Genomic DNA, 16,768 nt, shown 5'->3' with positions numbered 1-16,768 from the left:
GTGCAATTTCTATAGCAATGATCAATGCCATGATCTCCGTATGAATGACAGAAAGGCCATGGTTTTCACTTAATTTTTGTGCAAAACAGCCCCTAAACCTTGTCGTGTGGTCGCGAAACAGGCCTCCATAAGCAGCCGAGACATTCGTAACGGATCCATCTGTATTTGCCTTCATCCATCCGAAGATTGGAGACCGCCAAAGCACCAATCTATTTGATGATGCAGCTGCTGGCCTAGGCGCAAGCTGGAACTTCTGCAGAATTGCAATTTCTGCTGCGTTTGACAGCCCGGGAGCTAACGTCGCGCTAAGTTTGCTTGCCGTTAAAATTTTCGATTGTGCAGCGTGCATAGTTATCTTTGCATTGCTGAAATGAATGCCATTTCTTGCCAACCAAATGGAATGGAAAACATGAAGAACCGTGGCTGTAGCAATGTTGGTAAGGAAGGCACTCCAATTGGCGTCGAAGCTTTCAAATAATGAGTGAAAACTGCTGCAATTAAACTGGATATGCAGAATCGACCCCAGCCATTTCCATAAATTATTCGCGAAGCTACACGTGAGAAACAAATGAGATGTTGTTTCTGATTGCGATAGGCAGAGGTCACAGGCAGAGACCACAACGCAGCCCCGCTTTCTGAGATTTTCATCCGTAGGCATTCGATTTTGAAAGCAGCGCCAAGCTACAAAAGAAGATGAAGGTGGTACAAAGTTATGCCAAATCCAACCTGTCCAATCAAGCTTTTGCTGAGTTGGGAATAGCAGCACATATGCTTGCTTTGCAGTCAAATTTCCATCATTATAAGCACACCATATCAGTCGATCCTCCATTGGTTGTCGTGGGAGAGTAATCTCATGGATGCTGTCTCGAATAGAAACATCATGATTAACAAAAGTAGCTGGTAAGATCCATTCGCCATTCTCAATAAACGATGCCACTTTTGCTTTGAGTAAAGGATATACGGTTACCAAAAAATTAAATTTGACCGCCAGCGGTTCATCTAGCCAATTGTCGAGCCAAAAAGAAACCGAGTGACCTGATCCAAGAAGCCATTTCGTGTTGTCATTTACTGTGTGCACATGTTTCTTGATTCCATTCCAAATGGAGGATTTTAAGTAGGTACCAGTTGGCATACCAAACCGCAAGTAACGAGATCTACACATCACAGCCCATTGATTATTACTAGAAAGAAGCTTCCAACACAGATGCAAAATGAGAGACTCATTAACTTGAACGAGAGGGCGGATATCCAGACCACCTTCATCATAAGATGTACATACCTTCTGCCATGCCACCGTACATAAACTCTTATGTTGTGATGTTTTCTCATATTCATGCGCACTATAATTTTTGAGGAAAACATATTTTACTATGAACCAAAAATAAATATATGATTTATTCATTAAGTTTTATTACCACATTTCGTATATACTTGAGAAACTATATATGTTGTAATACATAGATGAAAATACTCGCTTTTAGAGCAACTATCGCTATGATTCATGTGTTTGTTTCTTAAAGAATGCATATGATGACTTAAATTACAATAACAATTACATCATATCCATGATCAAGTGGGAGAATGTAAAAACATAACGTTTATTTTATTGATTACTAGGGATAAACCCGTGCGTTGCACGGGTTTGATTAAAATATAAAATTAAAATATTTTTATAAATAAAAAATAATAATTGCGATAACTATAATCACATATAGTTAAATAATAGATATTATTTTAAAATATGATTATATTTAATATTAGTATATGAGTAAAAAAAAAGTTGTTTAGAAATATTAGATTTTTTATTAATTTATATCGTAGTTTGTTTACATTTTAATGTAATAGATCTCTTATAATATTTCATAAGTTTGAAAGGATGTATCATTTTTTATTTTATTAGTGTAATAACATAAGATTTTAGTTTTCTTTATATGAGTTGCAATTTTATAGTCAAATGTCACTTTGTTTTTTATTTTTGATGTATCCCTTATTTTATTATTTTCAATAAGAGTTGGAGGCATACCTAATTATACTTGTAGACAATATTGCTCATGAGAAATGTTAAAAAAAGTTTTGATTATAGAATATGATTCATATATGGTGGCTTTGACTATTTATTCCACGTGTTCTCATTTTTTGAAAATTATGTATCAAATAGCATATTTTGCTTACTACGTTCTATGCAATTTAAGGTTCCAAATAGCTTATCTACTTACTCATCTCTCGTTTTCTTGGAGTTTATTCTCACTTATTCACTTGGTGAAATTTTATTCCAACTTTATTAGTCCCAATTTTTTAGTCTATTGTTTGGTTCACTTTTTTTTTTCTTGGTCCTTTTGTTTTTGGTTTGTTTTTCTTTTTCTTGGTGAGGTTTCTGTCTCTTCAAAATTATTGTTAGTTTTTGTCCCTCTTATTTAATATTTTCTTGAACATTTATTTTCTTATTATATTATATAAACTTGAATATTTATTGTTGTCAATATATAGGTTTGGACGAAGATTTTATATATTTGAATTTTGATTAAGGTAAAGAAAGTCTTATAGATGAATTTAAGATTTAACATGTGTCATCTTCTTATTTGCTTAAAAAAATGTCATCTTATTCTTATAAATATTCCACTATTTTATTTTCAGCCGTAACGTAAACATTCTTTTAGAATATGTACTTAATTTATCCAAAAAGTTATACTATTATGTAAATTAAATTAATAATTTTTGAATTGTTGGTGAATTTTAGTTGTGTGTAAATATGTTTAAATATATGTGTGATTATATTTTCTAAATATATGTAAATATATTTTAACATCTACGGTTTTAATAATTTCTAAAATTTATTTTGACAAATGAGCATCAACAATTTTTATTTAATAATTTTTGTCTTTTTTTAATTTAATTTAGAAAGTTTTTAGTACAATTCTAAGTGGGAGGAAAAAGTATTTAGCACAATTTCTAAACTAACATGTTTTTAGCACAATTCTTTTCATCGATTCATTTTATGGTTGTAAGAATAAGATGGCATGCGTAGATTAAAATAGGACCGTCCATTAAAATTCATATATACTCATATTGAACCATCCAGATTTAGGCAAGTGTTATACGATAAATGCATGAAGATTATATATTTGGACAACCTCTAAGTCAATTTGAATCAATATAACTTCTTGCATGTATTACAATTATAAAAACCGCAAGACTTGAGTGTCAACTACAAAAAAAAAAAAAACTTATTTTAATTTATACTTTGTTTTTGTTTCTATATTTCTCTTGATCGAGATCAAGTAGATCACATACACATTGTAGACAATATAGTATTTAAAAATGAGACACATATTTATATTTCTAAATTATTTGGATTGTCCTCTTTTAATTGAATTCCTCCAACATCAATATACCCTCGATCTATATAAATTTTAAGGCACTTCAAAATCAATAAATAGAAGTCTCTTTTATCCTCTTCAACTTATTCACATGAAAATAATTAATTATATTTCCATTAATCAACAATTTTTTATACAAATCTTTTACCTTATATAAAATAATAAATGAAAAAGAAAATAAGCTAAAACATTAGACTAATAAAATAATAAATGAAAAAGAAAAGTTGTCTAATTACAAACATTATATCAATAAAAAAAAAATGATGGTTTACAAACTGCCATTAGAGTTAAATACACATCCTTACATGAGGTGTCATTTCATAGGCTTTATAAGGAGCAAAGATGCAACGTAAGCAAAAATATAAGTATGTTTTATCCTGTTCTCCTCCTTCACATGAAAAATAGTCATATTTATATTAATCGATTCAACTCAAAGTTTAATTAATCATCGAACAAAACACCGGTTGATATTTAAAAAAATATCCAACCTAAAAAAGAAATAAAAAAATGATTAGAGATGTTCTAAACTCAGAGTAATAGAAAAATTTCAATTTACAAACATATTAATAGGCAACTATCACATATATGTATATCAATTTATTAATCAATCACATGTAGAAATACCTGATATTCTAAGAGGTTAGACACCATCACATACCAAGGACAAAACCAACATACTTATGATGTAACTATATATATGCACACAATAGCTTTTAAATCAATTCAAGACACTATAATGTGTAACTTTAAGATATGGAAGGTGAAGATGCATAACTTTTTCTCATGGAGATGTTAGACAAAGAAACCATATAGTTTTTGCCATGAGATAGATAAATTAAAATTTTGTTAAAACATAGAAGGTAGACTTCCTGGTATGGTGGTGGTGATAATTAGCTTTTGGGTTAACTTTATATAGAGCTTGTGTTTGATAATTAGCTAAATTTACATATTCAATATTAGTGTCTCCAAGAATTCTTTGTTTTCAATTGCATTAATAGGAAATTGTAACATACAATATATATTTTAATAAGTTATTGCAATGCAATTAAAACAATAACATGATGCATCATTCCACCTTTCATTACTTGCAATTCATTTTTGTCTCAATTCAACAACAATAAATTGTGTTAGTTTTTTTTTTAATATATTATTATTGTTTATTATTTATTATTAGAGTAACTCTATTATATGAAATATGAAAAGGTTTTAATAAAGATTGTAGACTTTTCTTATAGAGTGTCACATCATCACAATAACTTATATGTCTAAGTAGAGTTATAAAATTAGAAGTATGATCCCTTTTAATTCATTAGGCTAAGTAGAAGTATGATCCCTTTGGTTTCAAGCAATCCCTTCTAAACAATATAAGTAATGAAGAATGATCCCTTTTTAATTCATTTAGTATTGAAAGAATATATTTCAAGCAAGAGAGACACACATTTTTTTTATTATTAAATTCAGTTCTTTAAGGGATTGATCAAAGAGGTTTGGAATATCAAAGTGAGTCACTTGCTTGAAATATAATGATTCCTTTTTTTATTAGTATTGAAAGAATTCCAATAGTCATGAATATTTTGTGGTTATATAAATCTTATATATTAGTTGGTCCATTTTAATTTAATAATTTTTCATTTTAGTTAGTTGGTCCCTTGTAAGAAGTTATATAGTGATAATTTGATATACTGATAATTAAAATAAAAATGATTTAATTAAAGATAATTAAAATTAAAATGATTTAATTAAAGGAGATGATGAAAAGGTTATATAGTGATAATTTGATATATTGATAATTAAAATGATTTAATTAAAGATAATTAAAATTAAAATGATTTAATTAAAGGAAATGATGAAAATGTTTTTTAATAGAGATTGTAAACTTTTCTTATAGAGTGCCACATCATCAAAATACTTGATTGTGAGCAACTCAACATTCCTTTTACTTGTAAAAGATTAGTAAAAAGTCACATTTAAGTGGTCCATAGATTTTGAGAGTTTTGATTTTAGAGGGTCTCAAGTTTAATGGTCATTATTAAAAAAAACAAAAAGTTTAACGGTCATTATTTGGGTGGTAATCAATGACTCATGATTTCTTGATGGTAGAATCTGTTTTGGATCGGCTAAAAGCCCAACATATGCCAAGACTCATCACAATGGGATAAGAACATTCATGTGGCACAACGACCACTGTGTCAAACTACGGGCACTGATAGATGCCAAACACCCCCAATATCCAACGTACTCCCACACAAAGGACAATCCATATGTTATATATGTGCAGGTCCTTACACATGGAGGACCCCGCTATACTGTAAACTCATAATATTCTCCTATATATAAGCATTCATACATCAATCCTTAGGTATGAAATATATACGCCTCCAATTCTACACTCCTCTTTACCTCTTTCAAATACTAACTTGAGCGTTGAAGTGCTAAGATTTTTGTAGGTAGCTTTTTCCCCATAAAGACCAGAAATCTTCTCATCATCACCTTTCAACACTCCTCCTACCAGCTGAATTATCATTAGCTAAGACAAATCATTTCTGAACCATATCAGTTCAGAATCAAGCATATAAAATAATCTTTGGTCCCTAAGTTTGCTCTAATTTCACTATTCAAATATACATCATCTATATAATAGAGAGTAAGAGTTTGGAAAACTCAAAAAATGGTGACTCACACAGTGTAACAATGATTAGAGATAATTACATAGTTTCTATTTTCCTCATTTGGTTTATTGATCTTGTTGTTCTTTTGTTATGAGAAACATAAGATCAATTGAATTAATCTAAAAAAAATCATTAAATTTGTTGGATATTTGAATTGGCTTAATTTTGCTAAAACAAATATACTAACAAGATGTTGGAAAACATGTTACAACATCATATCTATTCAAGGAAATCTCGCGCATTTATGAGAGCATCTGCTATTTATGGAAATCCACTTAAAGAGCACGCTCAATGGAGATTTGATCTGATCAGGAGCTTTAAGGATAAGACAAACTTAATGGAATAGCTGGATGACTTATCCTATCATATAAAGTCCTTTAAACACTTTTGGAAAGTCTTGATATATCCTTAATGAAGATTGAAAAAGTATCAGATCATCCTTTATGATTCTCAAGGAGCGTCTGAGCATTTGTGAAGAAAGAGGAGCGTGCTAGATCATTATATATACGAAGACCAAGCTCAAGACTATGTATCTCATTGAAAAATATAAGTTACACATATTGAGTCTTTGTTGAGTCTTTTATTATTTGATTGTAATTCTTGCTTGTGGATTCTATAACACGAGCTAAGAAGTAAGTTTATTAGTTTAAGGTTACTCCTAAGCTTTGAAGTACGGAGTTTACCGTGTGTGATTCACTTGAAGCTTTTAAGCAAAAGTGAAGTATTGTCTTGGCAAGTTGTCGCCACATCTTTCCCAACATTGTATAATCAACACAGGTTGTGTTGTGTGAGTGGAAGTGAGATGGGATCTCATGTCTAGGAGTTCCTAGGCAGAAGTTGCATGAGTAGTGTCGAGGTTATAAGGCGTAAACCAGGGGTTTGCTGGAGGTCTTAGTTTAAGGCGTAAATCCTAGGGTTTGCTGGAGGTCTTAGTAACTAGAGCTATTAGTGGATTTCCTTCCTGGATTGGTATCCCCCAGAGTAGGCAGTTGGCTGAACTGGGTTAACAATTACTTGTGTCATTTATTTATTTTCTGTCAGTTTTTTATATGTTATATAAGATGTGCCAACAATAGAAACAACGTTAATCATAAAGTAGTTGTTGGGACATCTTAGGCAACATCATTCTAGTGATACCAGAATTTCAAAATTAAAATTCAATCTTATACTCACTTTAATTCTTAATTAAATATTTATGTATCTTTTATATGATTTGTAATTTAAATAGGGGATAATCTTTTATAAATTTTTTATTTATAAACTTATTTTGAATATTCAAGACCTCCAAATAATTGGTGCTGATGATAGTGGCTTGTCCATTGATGCTGTTAATTATTGGAACAATATGGATTACTGATCGTGTTGACCAGGAGAATGCGACTGCACCGGCGTTGAAGGTGGTTGAAAGCGTTGAAGGTGGTTGAAACCCCTGTTGGAGCGGAGGGGGGTTGTGTACCTGCAGGCACTCCGACGCTCAAGTCAGTTTGTGTGTGAGTAGGTTTTCTTTGCTAAAAATATGCGTACCTTGTGAATGAAGTGGAGTCACATATATATAGCCCCCAGCGCAGGGCCAAGTCCCTTGATGGCATTAATGGTCATCAAGTGGCTACCGGAAAACGGCTTGGGAGCCTTGATGTGCAGTAAATGCCCATCATTCCGGTTAACGGCCGTTACGATACGTGAAAGTATCAGACCGTTGGAGAGTCGAGCAAATCTCGCGGGCTCTTCATGGTAGGCTTGCTCGGGACGTATTTGTTCGACATCCTCTAATGCTCGAGCATATATGCTCGGCCCAGAACAGGAGCCCCCCAAGTTGTTATGCTCGTTGATGAGGATAATAACTTTTGAAGCTTGAACGATTCATCTCGTGCTTTTTAGGAGATCTTTCGGTTTTGTCGAACATAACTATTTCGAGATGGCCCGCCGTGTCTTTCTTCCTTGAATTTTCGTGATCCCCTTTGGTCAAAGTCAAGCCTTGGAAAAGGGGAAGCGTTTTTTCCAAGTGGTCAACCCTAGGTACCAGTAGCCGCCTCTTGCATTTATGGGCCGTTAAGCACGATGTTGGGCTTTTTGCGTGGCAAATTTCCTTATAAATACTCGCTGCTTTTCTTTTGCCTTTCATAATTGTGCTTTGAGTATCAGCGATGGATAAGAAGAATTCCAAGAAGGTGGCCGTCGAGAGCTTCAAGTCCCAGAGGGGGAAGAAGAAAGAGGAAGCGTCTACCGCTGTGGTGACTCGTTCCCAGAAGGCAAGAGAGGCCAAGGTGATAACCCTCTCCTCAGAAACCTCCGACACGTCAGGTTCCGACGGGACGGATGAAGATTATGCGGAGTTTCTGAAGGCTTATAAGTCTCCAGATTTCTACCCCCTGTTCCTCTCTTCCGACGAAGGGGAGTCTCAGGCGACGGTAGAATCCAAGATGAAGCCAGCGGAGGTGTTGAAGATTGATTCGGATTCCGAGCATGAGGATTAGATGCTCGGATCCTTTGTAATTTTTCTTTCCTTTGTATTGGCCTTTTATCAATAAAGAACGTCGAGTTTTATGTGTTTCGAGTGTGTTTTTATTTTGCAGTCGTGCTTTATTTATGCTCTTAATTTCGTATTGCTATGCATTTTCCGAACGAACCGAGCTTATCATCGATTCCGAGCGGATTTTTACGAGTGAAAGTCATACCTTTTTCGAGCATGTTCCCTGTTTTACGAGCTTGTCGAAGAACACGATGCTCTAATTTGGTATTTGTGGCCTTCCCCGTATTTTTAGCGAAAATAAGGGGATTAAATCCCGAGGATCTTGTATTTCCCTTTTAGGCTGCGATTTTCTCGGGACGTGGCGTCTTGGGTTCTGCGAGATTTAAGCGAGCAGAGGGATGTGACTTGAAAGGACGAGTCGCTTCGCTTTCTCTTGCCACGTGTAAAGGCTACCTAAATAGTACTCGAGTGGCTTCGCTTTGAATCTCGAGGTTATTGAAAACCGTTGGATCTTCGCGCCTTTTCATTCTTCTTGAGATTAAATCTGGGGCGTCCGTTTGCTATTAATCCGGTTCGTTGGATTAAGGCAACGGTTCAGATGGAGGGTGGCGCAGATTTTCTCGTACAAGTGCGTTCGCCTATATATCGGAGAGTGGTAGTTTCTTTCAAAACTTTACAGTTTCTTGCTATTCCGCTCGTTCTTGTTCTTTAGCTTCAATCTTTCTGGTGACTCAAGCTTCTTCTTTTACTACTCAACAGACACAGACGCTCTTCTTCGTTCCTATTAACCAAGTAAGTGCTTTATCCTTCATTTTCTTTTGGATTTTGCTTTAATGTTTGATTAAGTAGGACGTAGTTCGTGTAGTAGGTAGTCTGTGTAGTGTGTAGTGTATCCTTTATGTGCTTTGATGTATGTGTAGTTTTTGAGGGTTATAGGTGGTGATTAGCATCCTTTCCCCCTTGAACAAGGATTTTTACGCGTTTTGAAAGCGAAAATTCGCTATTTTACCCGTTGCCTTTTGGGTTTCTACTTAAGAACAACGTCGAGCATCTTACGCGTTTCGTGCTCGGATGTTTCATGAATTTGATGTTCAAAGGGATAGCCTTGTTCCTTCTTTAGTTGCTTCGCGTAACTTTTCTAAGTTTTTTGTCGAGATCCTCGCCCTTTCACTTGATTTGGCGGTGGAAGGGTGGATTTGAATGTCGAATTCACTTTTCCTTCCTCTGCTTTTTCAGGTTCTTGAATGGCTGAAGGATCTCCACGACAAGCCTCGCCTTTAGGTCCACAGCCGTCTTCTTCGGTTCGCGTCCGAGTCGACCATTCATGGGTGGCGGATTGTTGGGTTTTGTGTTTGGCTACATTTTGTAAAAGCCAACTTTGCCAGATGCTGGACAAAGATGCTGCAGCATCCTCGTACAGCATCCTGATGCTCTGTTTTAAGTGCAGAATTTTTTCTGTCAATCTCGTTCAAGATTTGCTTCAAATATTAATTCCAGCACGTGTATATATGCAAGACGAGACTTACTCAGCAAGTTTTATTGAAGTCGGTCAAAGGAAAGTGATTTAAAACAAAAATATAATTATATTATATTTTTGGCGTTTTTTTTTTTGTTTGGTACAACATGAAACAAACAAATTATATTTCTGAAATTAATTTAGGGTTGGGCCGCAATTCTCACAGCTGTACAAGTCTGAAGACCTAACTTGGACATCAAGACAATTGAAGACTATAAATATGTGAAGCCTCAAGCTATTATTCTCATGTATTCTAAACCGTGTTCTTTACAAAGTGTGAGTTTTTAGGGTTTAGAGTTTGTGTCTTTTGTCAGCCTTTCTTGTGTCAATTTGATGCAAGTTTAGGACTGTGTTTTGGTTGTTAATTGTAAGCTGCTCCTAAGCTTTTAAGCACGGAGTTAGTGTGTGTGATTCACTCATAAGCTTTTAAGCAAGAGTGTGGTCTAGTTTCTAGGAGAGTGTCTCCATCTTGATTATTATTATTGACAGCAACATGGTACGTGTTGTTAGAGGGAATTTGGGACGGGGTCTCATTATCTAAGAGGTTCTTAGGTAGGATTGCACGGGTAGTGTCTAGGTGATAAGTCAAGTACCGGGTGTTGGTCGAGGGCTTTGAACTAGAGCTATTATAGTGGATTCATTCCTGGATTGGTATCCCCCAGAGTAGGTGACGTTGCACTGAACTGGGTTAACAATTATCTGCGTTATTTATTGTTCTGCAATTTATTTATTTATTTACTGTGTTCTGCGACTGTCTTGCTGCAACGTGTGCTATAGCATCTTGTGCAGCATTGTGTTCACTGCGTGCCAGATTTCAATTGGCATCAGAGCAGGCACCCTTTCTGGTTATAGGGTGAGCTCCAGGGAAAATGTCTGGCAACATTGAAAAGGAAGGAGGGCTTGTAAGCAGACCACCGCTTCTAGTTGGTGTCTCCAACTATGATTATTGGAAATCACGCATGATTGCTTTCCTAAAATCTATGGATAGCAAAACATGGAAGGCTGTTCTGAAAGGATGGGACCCCCCTGTGGTCATGGACAAGGATGGAAAGCCAACACTTGAACTAAAAGCTGAGGAGGACTGGTCTAAAGAAGAGGATGAGCTTGCTTTGGGAAACTCAAAAGCATTATATGCATTATACAATGGGGTAGACAAACACATCTTCAAACTAATCAAAAAATGTGTCTCAGCAAAGGAAGCTTGGAAGATTCTTGAAACTGTTCATGAAGGTACTCCTCAGGTAAAAATGTCTAAATTACAGATTCTTACTACTCAGTTTGAAAATTTACGTATGAAGGAGGAGGAAACAATTCAAGATTTTCATATGACTATTCTAGACTATGATAATCAATTTGATGCTTTGGGGGAGAAAATTCCCGAAGAAAAGTTAGTAAGAAAAATGCTTAGATCACTTCCAAAGAAATTTGATATGAAAGTCACAGCTATGGAAGAAGCCAAAAACATATCTCAGATGAAGCTGGATGAACTGGTTGGATCACTCCAAACTTATGAAAGTGTTGTAAATGGAAGAAGTGAAAAGAAAAATAAGAGCATTGCTTTTTCATCCAAAAATGATGAAGAAGATCTAGAAGAGGATGAAGAATCTAATGAAAGTATCTCTGAAGCTATGGAGTTGCTGGGAAAACAGTTCAACAAAGTTCTAAAACAAATGGACAAAAGACCCAGACCAAATTCTAAGAATGATGCTCCAGGCACTATGCGCAACATTGTGAATCAAGGAAAACCTAAGAGTGATGAAAGGTCAAGCTTAAACAAGAATATTCAATGTCACGAATGCGAGGGATATGGTCACATCAGACCTGAATGTCCAACATATCAGAAAAGAACGAAGAAAGGACTAACTGTCAGTTGGTCTGATGATGATGACTCAGAAGATGATACAGCATCTGTGACTGCCAAACATATCTCAGTCTTAACAGGTACTATTACATCTGATACAGAATCTTGTGATGGAGAGGTAACCTACGAAGAACTTGCTGAATCTTACAGAGAACTCTGCCTCAAGAGTGGAGAAATATGCAAAGTCATTGAGAAACAAAAGGTAACCATCAATCAATTGAAGGCAGAAAAAGTTGAAAATATATCAAAGATGGATGAGCTCCAGAAGAAGGTAAATTATCTATCCTCTGATCTTGATGAAGCTAAGGAAGTCATTGAAAAATTAAATGCTGACATTTGGCGTTTGAGAAAATTCTCTGACATGTTGTATAAAGATGATGATCATCTTGATAAACTTCATAAAGCTGATGGTCAACTAGAAGAAATCTTAGAGAAAAATGTTCTAAAGCCTAAACATATTGGGCTTAGTTATGAGAATGTCAACAAACACAAAGGTTACAGCCCAGATCTCACGTACATGCATCCAAAAGAAACTCATAAGCGAAAGATGCCTCAACAGATGCTACAACATCATAAGCAGCATCCCTTGTCAAAGAACAAAAGAAAACATCACTCTTGGATATGTCACTACTGTGGCAGAAAAGGGCATATAAGACCTTTTTGTTACAAATTGTTTGGATACCCTAACAGGCATCATCAGCCTAAACCAGTTTCCACAACTGCCTCCACTCAACAAGAATGGAAACCTAAAGGTAAGAATGTGAAGACCAGTGATGATACTCAACTTGAGAAGAAGATTACTGCTCTGATTGCTCACACATCACTTAGAGCTTCATCAAGGGAAGACTGGTATTTTGATAGTGGTTGTTCAAGACACATGACCGGAATTGAAAAATTTCTTGTTGATTTAAAGTCTTACTCAACTAGTTTTGTAACTTGTGGTAATGGTACTAAAGGAGAAATTGTTGGTATAGGGGAGCTCAACAGTAATAGCTTGCCTAAACTAAGCAATGTGTTGTTAGTAAAAGGATTGACTGCAAATTTAATAAGCATCAGTCAATTATGCGACCAAGGGATGAAGGTAAACTTCACCAAGTCTGAATGTTTGGTTACAAATGATGAGGGTGAAATTTTGATGAGGGGCGTCAGATCAAAAGACAACTGCTACTTATGGGTTCCACAAGAAGAGGCAAATGTGTCGACATGCTTAATCACGAAAGAAGATGAAATAAAATTGTGGCACCAAAAACCTTGTCATCTAAACCTAAGAAGCATGAAGAAAGCTATACCTGAAGAAGCCATCAAGGGCTTGCCAAATCTCAAGATCGAAGAAGGAAGCATTTGTGGTGAATGTCAAATTGGAAAACAAACCAAGAAGCCACATCCAAAGCTGCAGCATCTTACCACTACCAGAGTTCTTGAGCTTCTACACATGGATTTGATGGAACCTATGCAAACTGAAAGCTTAGGAGGAAAAAGGTATGCCTATGTTGTTGTAAATGATTTCTCTAGATATACCTGGATAAATTTTATTGGAAAGAAATCAGAGACCTTTGACGTATTCAAAGATCTATGTATTCTACTTCAAAGAGAGAAAAACAATGTTGTGTTAAGGATCAGAAGTGATCATGGAAAGGAGTTTGAAAACTCTAGATTCTCTGACTTTTATGCCTCTGAAGGCATCATCCATGAATTTTCATCTCTCATTACACCACAACAAAATGGTGTAGTAGAAAGAAAGAATAGAATTATACAAGAGTCTGCAAGAGTAATGTTACATGCAAAGAAACTCTCTCATGGTTTTTGGGCAGAAGCTATGAACACTGCTTGTCATATTCATAATCGTGCCACCTTGAGATCTGGAACTACATCTACTCTGTATGAATTGTGGAAAGGTAGAAAACCTACTGTTAAGTACTTTCATGTGTTTGGAAGTAAATGTTATATCTTGTCTGATAGAGAACCAAGAACTAAAATGGATCCTAAAAGTGATGAAGACATATTCTTGGGATACTCAACAAATAGCAGAGCCTACAGAGTATATAACTACAGAACCAAAACCATGATGGAATCTATAAATGTAGTAATAGATGATATTTCAAGTGAAGTTGTGAAAGATGATACAGAAGATGCTACAGCATCTATCCCAGGTAGTATAGATTCTGAAACTATTGAGGAATTCAAGAATGATACAGAGATTACTACACCTGAACCAATCTTTTCTACTTCAAAGAAAGGGTCATCCATTCGTACTCAAAAGAATCATCCTACAGATCTGATTATTGGTAATCCTAATCATGGAATTACTACTAGAAGGACACTTGACTTAGTTCCTAATGCTTGTTTTGTTTCTAAGTTTGAACCCAAAAATGTGATGGAAGCCCTCACTGATGAGTTTTGGATAAATGCTATGCAAGAAGAGCTAAATCAGTTCAAGAAGAATGAAGTTTGGGACTTAGTTCCTAGACCAGAAACTACTAATGTGATTGGTACCAAGTGGGTCTACAAGAACAAGTCTATGCTAGAGGGGTATTGTGATGCTGATTGGGCAGGTTGTGCAGATGATAGAAAAGGCACCTCAGGAGCTTGTTTCTTTTTAGGCAACAATCTAATATCTTGGTTCAGCAAGAAACAGAACTGTGTGTCTTTATCTACAGCTGAAGCTGAGTACATAGCTGCTGGTAGTAGCTGCTCCCAACTATTATGGATGAAACAAATGTTGCTGGAGTACAATGTGGTACAAGATGCTATGGCATTGTACTGTGACAATCTTAGTGCCATCAATATTTCAAAGAATCCTATCCAACATAGCAGGACGAAGCATATTGATATTAGGCACCATTTCATCAGAGATCTTGTTGAAGAAGGTATTATAACTCTTGAGCATATTGCCACTGAAGAACAACTGGCTGATATTTTTACTAAGGCTCTAGATGCGGTCCAATTTGAAAAATTGCGAGGCAAACTTGGGATTTGCCTATCTGAAGAGTTATAGCAATTATTGCAAGTGTGGCGTGCAGTTTTCTCTTCAACTTATTTAGTAATGCACGCTGTTATGGGTAATGTTGAAACATCTGAAGATTTGGTAAGAATTGTGTGTTTGTTGATGATAAGGATGTTTCTTGTGGTGAGAAAGTATGTGTCAGAGAAAGTTATGTGGTGTTCCCCCCTGCTGTGTTTAACATTTGTTGGTAATGATATTAGCGCTCCAACTGAGGTCAAAGATGACTTTGTGTTGGAACATGTCAAGAAGAGTGTTCCTAAGAAAGATGCTGCACATGATGCTACAACATCTGCAGCACGGGAAAATTTGGATAACATCGTGATACCCGAGTCTCCAGACGATGTTATTGTTCCTGACAAAGAAAAGGGTTCTGAAGCAACTACTACTGATAATGTTTTTGTTCATGATATCTATGTGATCCCTTATGTTGATGATAGTGGTAAAACTATGTTTGTTCCTTTGAATGTTGATGAATCTGCTGAGAAAGATTCAAATGTTATTTATGTGGACAATCTCAACCTTACTGAGAGGACTCCTGCTTCTAGTACTAGGAGGTTAAGGAGCAATGCTGGTAAAGGTGTAGCTGTTTCTAATGTTCCTGTCAAGACTGCCAAGGAAAAGAAAATCTATGGTCTTAAAAGACAGTGGAGTAAGATTACTGGGCCCTCTGAGCCAAAGAAGAAGCTTTTGAGGAGGAAGACTATTTCCTCTAGTGATTCAGAGTTTGAGGAAGACCAACATGCTACTGCATCGCCTGCAGCATCCTCAAAGAAGTCTGTGAAGAAAAAGAGGATCCCTCAAGATGTATCCCCTGTACCCATTGACAACATTTCCTTTCATCGTTTTGAAAATGTTGACAGGTGGAAATTTGTGATAAAAAGAAGGCTTGTTGTGGAAAGGAATTTAAGTGAAGTTTTTTTTACAATGCCAAAAGCTTGATTAATGCAGCTGGATTGATGAAAACTGCAACTGGGCTCCAACTACTCATTCCAATACTGTGGCTACAGGTTTGGCTAGGTTTATATATGTTGTAGGGACCAGATCACCTTTTGCCTTTGGTTCTTATATTCTAGATGAAACTGTTCTGCATGACTGTTTGAGGGTACACATGCTGCAGACTGTGCTGCATCATCTGTCAATCAGTCAACTGATGTTTTGCCTAGGAAGCAAATGATTGTTGACCTCAAGGTGTTTTCCAATGTCAATCCTGGTGTTGTTGATGATAATGCAGGTGGTGATACTAAGGTAGAGGAGGAGGACTCTGACGCAAGTCCTTCTATGTGACCTGCTTATGCTTTATTTGCATATCCTCTCGGATTTTAATTTTGTGGGCTACGCCCTGATGCTCTCTGGGTTGTAACATGTACAATCCATGTCTTTTGGCTCTGATACTCCAGGTTCTCTTTGCCATAATGGTCTGTAATATGCACTTTATGATCTCTTATGCTCTGATACTCTCTGCACTCTATGTTTCTCTATGATCTGATAACTCTGTGGAAGTTCTGCTCCTACTGTGTGGTTTTGACTTTATTTGTCAGAATTTATGGCTAAAAAGGGGGAGTAAAAGTGTTTGTGTGCATGATGTGATGAAAAATGCTATAGCATCTAGTATAACATCTTTTATGTGATATGCATGTTTTGAGGGGGAGTGAATGTTTATGCATAAATTGAGGGGGAGTAGGTAGAATTTATTTTTCTACTACTTTTAATATGCATGCTTATATAGGAATTTATTTTTCCTATTCTCTGTGGCGTTGCTAAAATTTTAAGGAGTTTATTTCTCCGATCTTGAATCCACTATGTGAGAGTTTATTTCTCTCTATCTGTACTTTGAGGCTAAGATGTGTTATGTTCCGTTGTTGCATGCCTCT

Source organism: Trifolium pratense, linkage group LG5 (assembly GCF_020283565.1).
Source record: "Trifolium pratense cultivar HEN17-A07 linkage group LG5, ARS_RC_1.1, whole genome shotgun sequence".
Taxonomy (NCBI): domain Eukaryota; kingdom Viridiplantae; phylum Streptophyta; class Magnoliopsida; order Fabales; family Fabaceae; genus Trifolium; species Trifolium pratense.
This window is presented reverse-complemented; position numbering follows the sequence as displayed.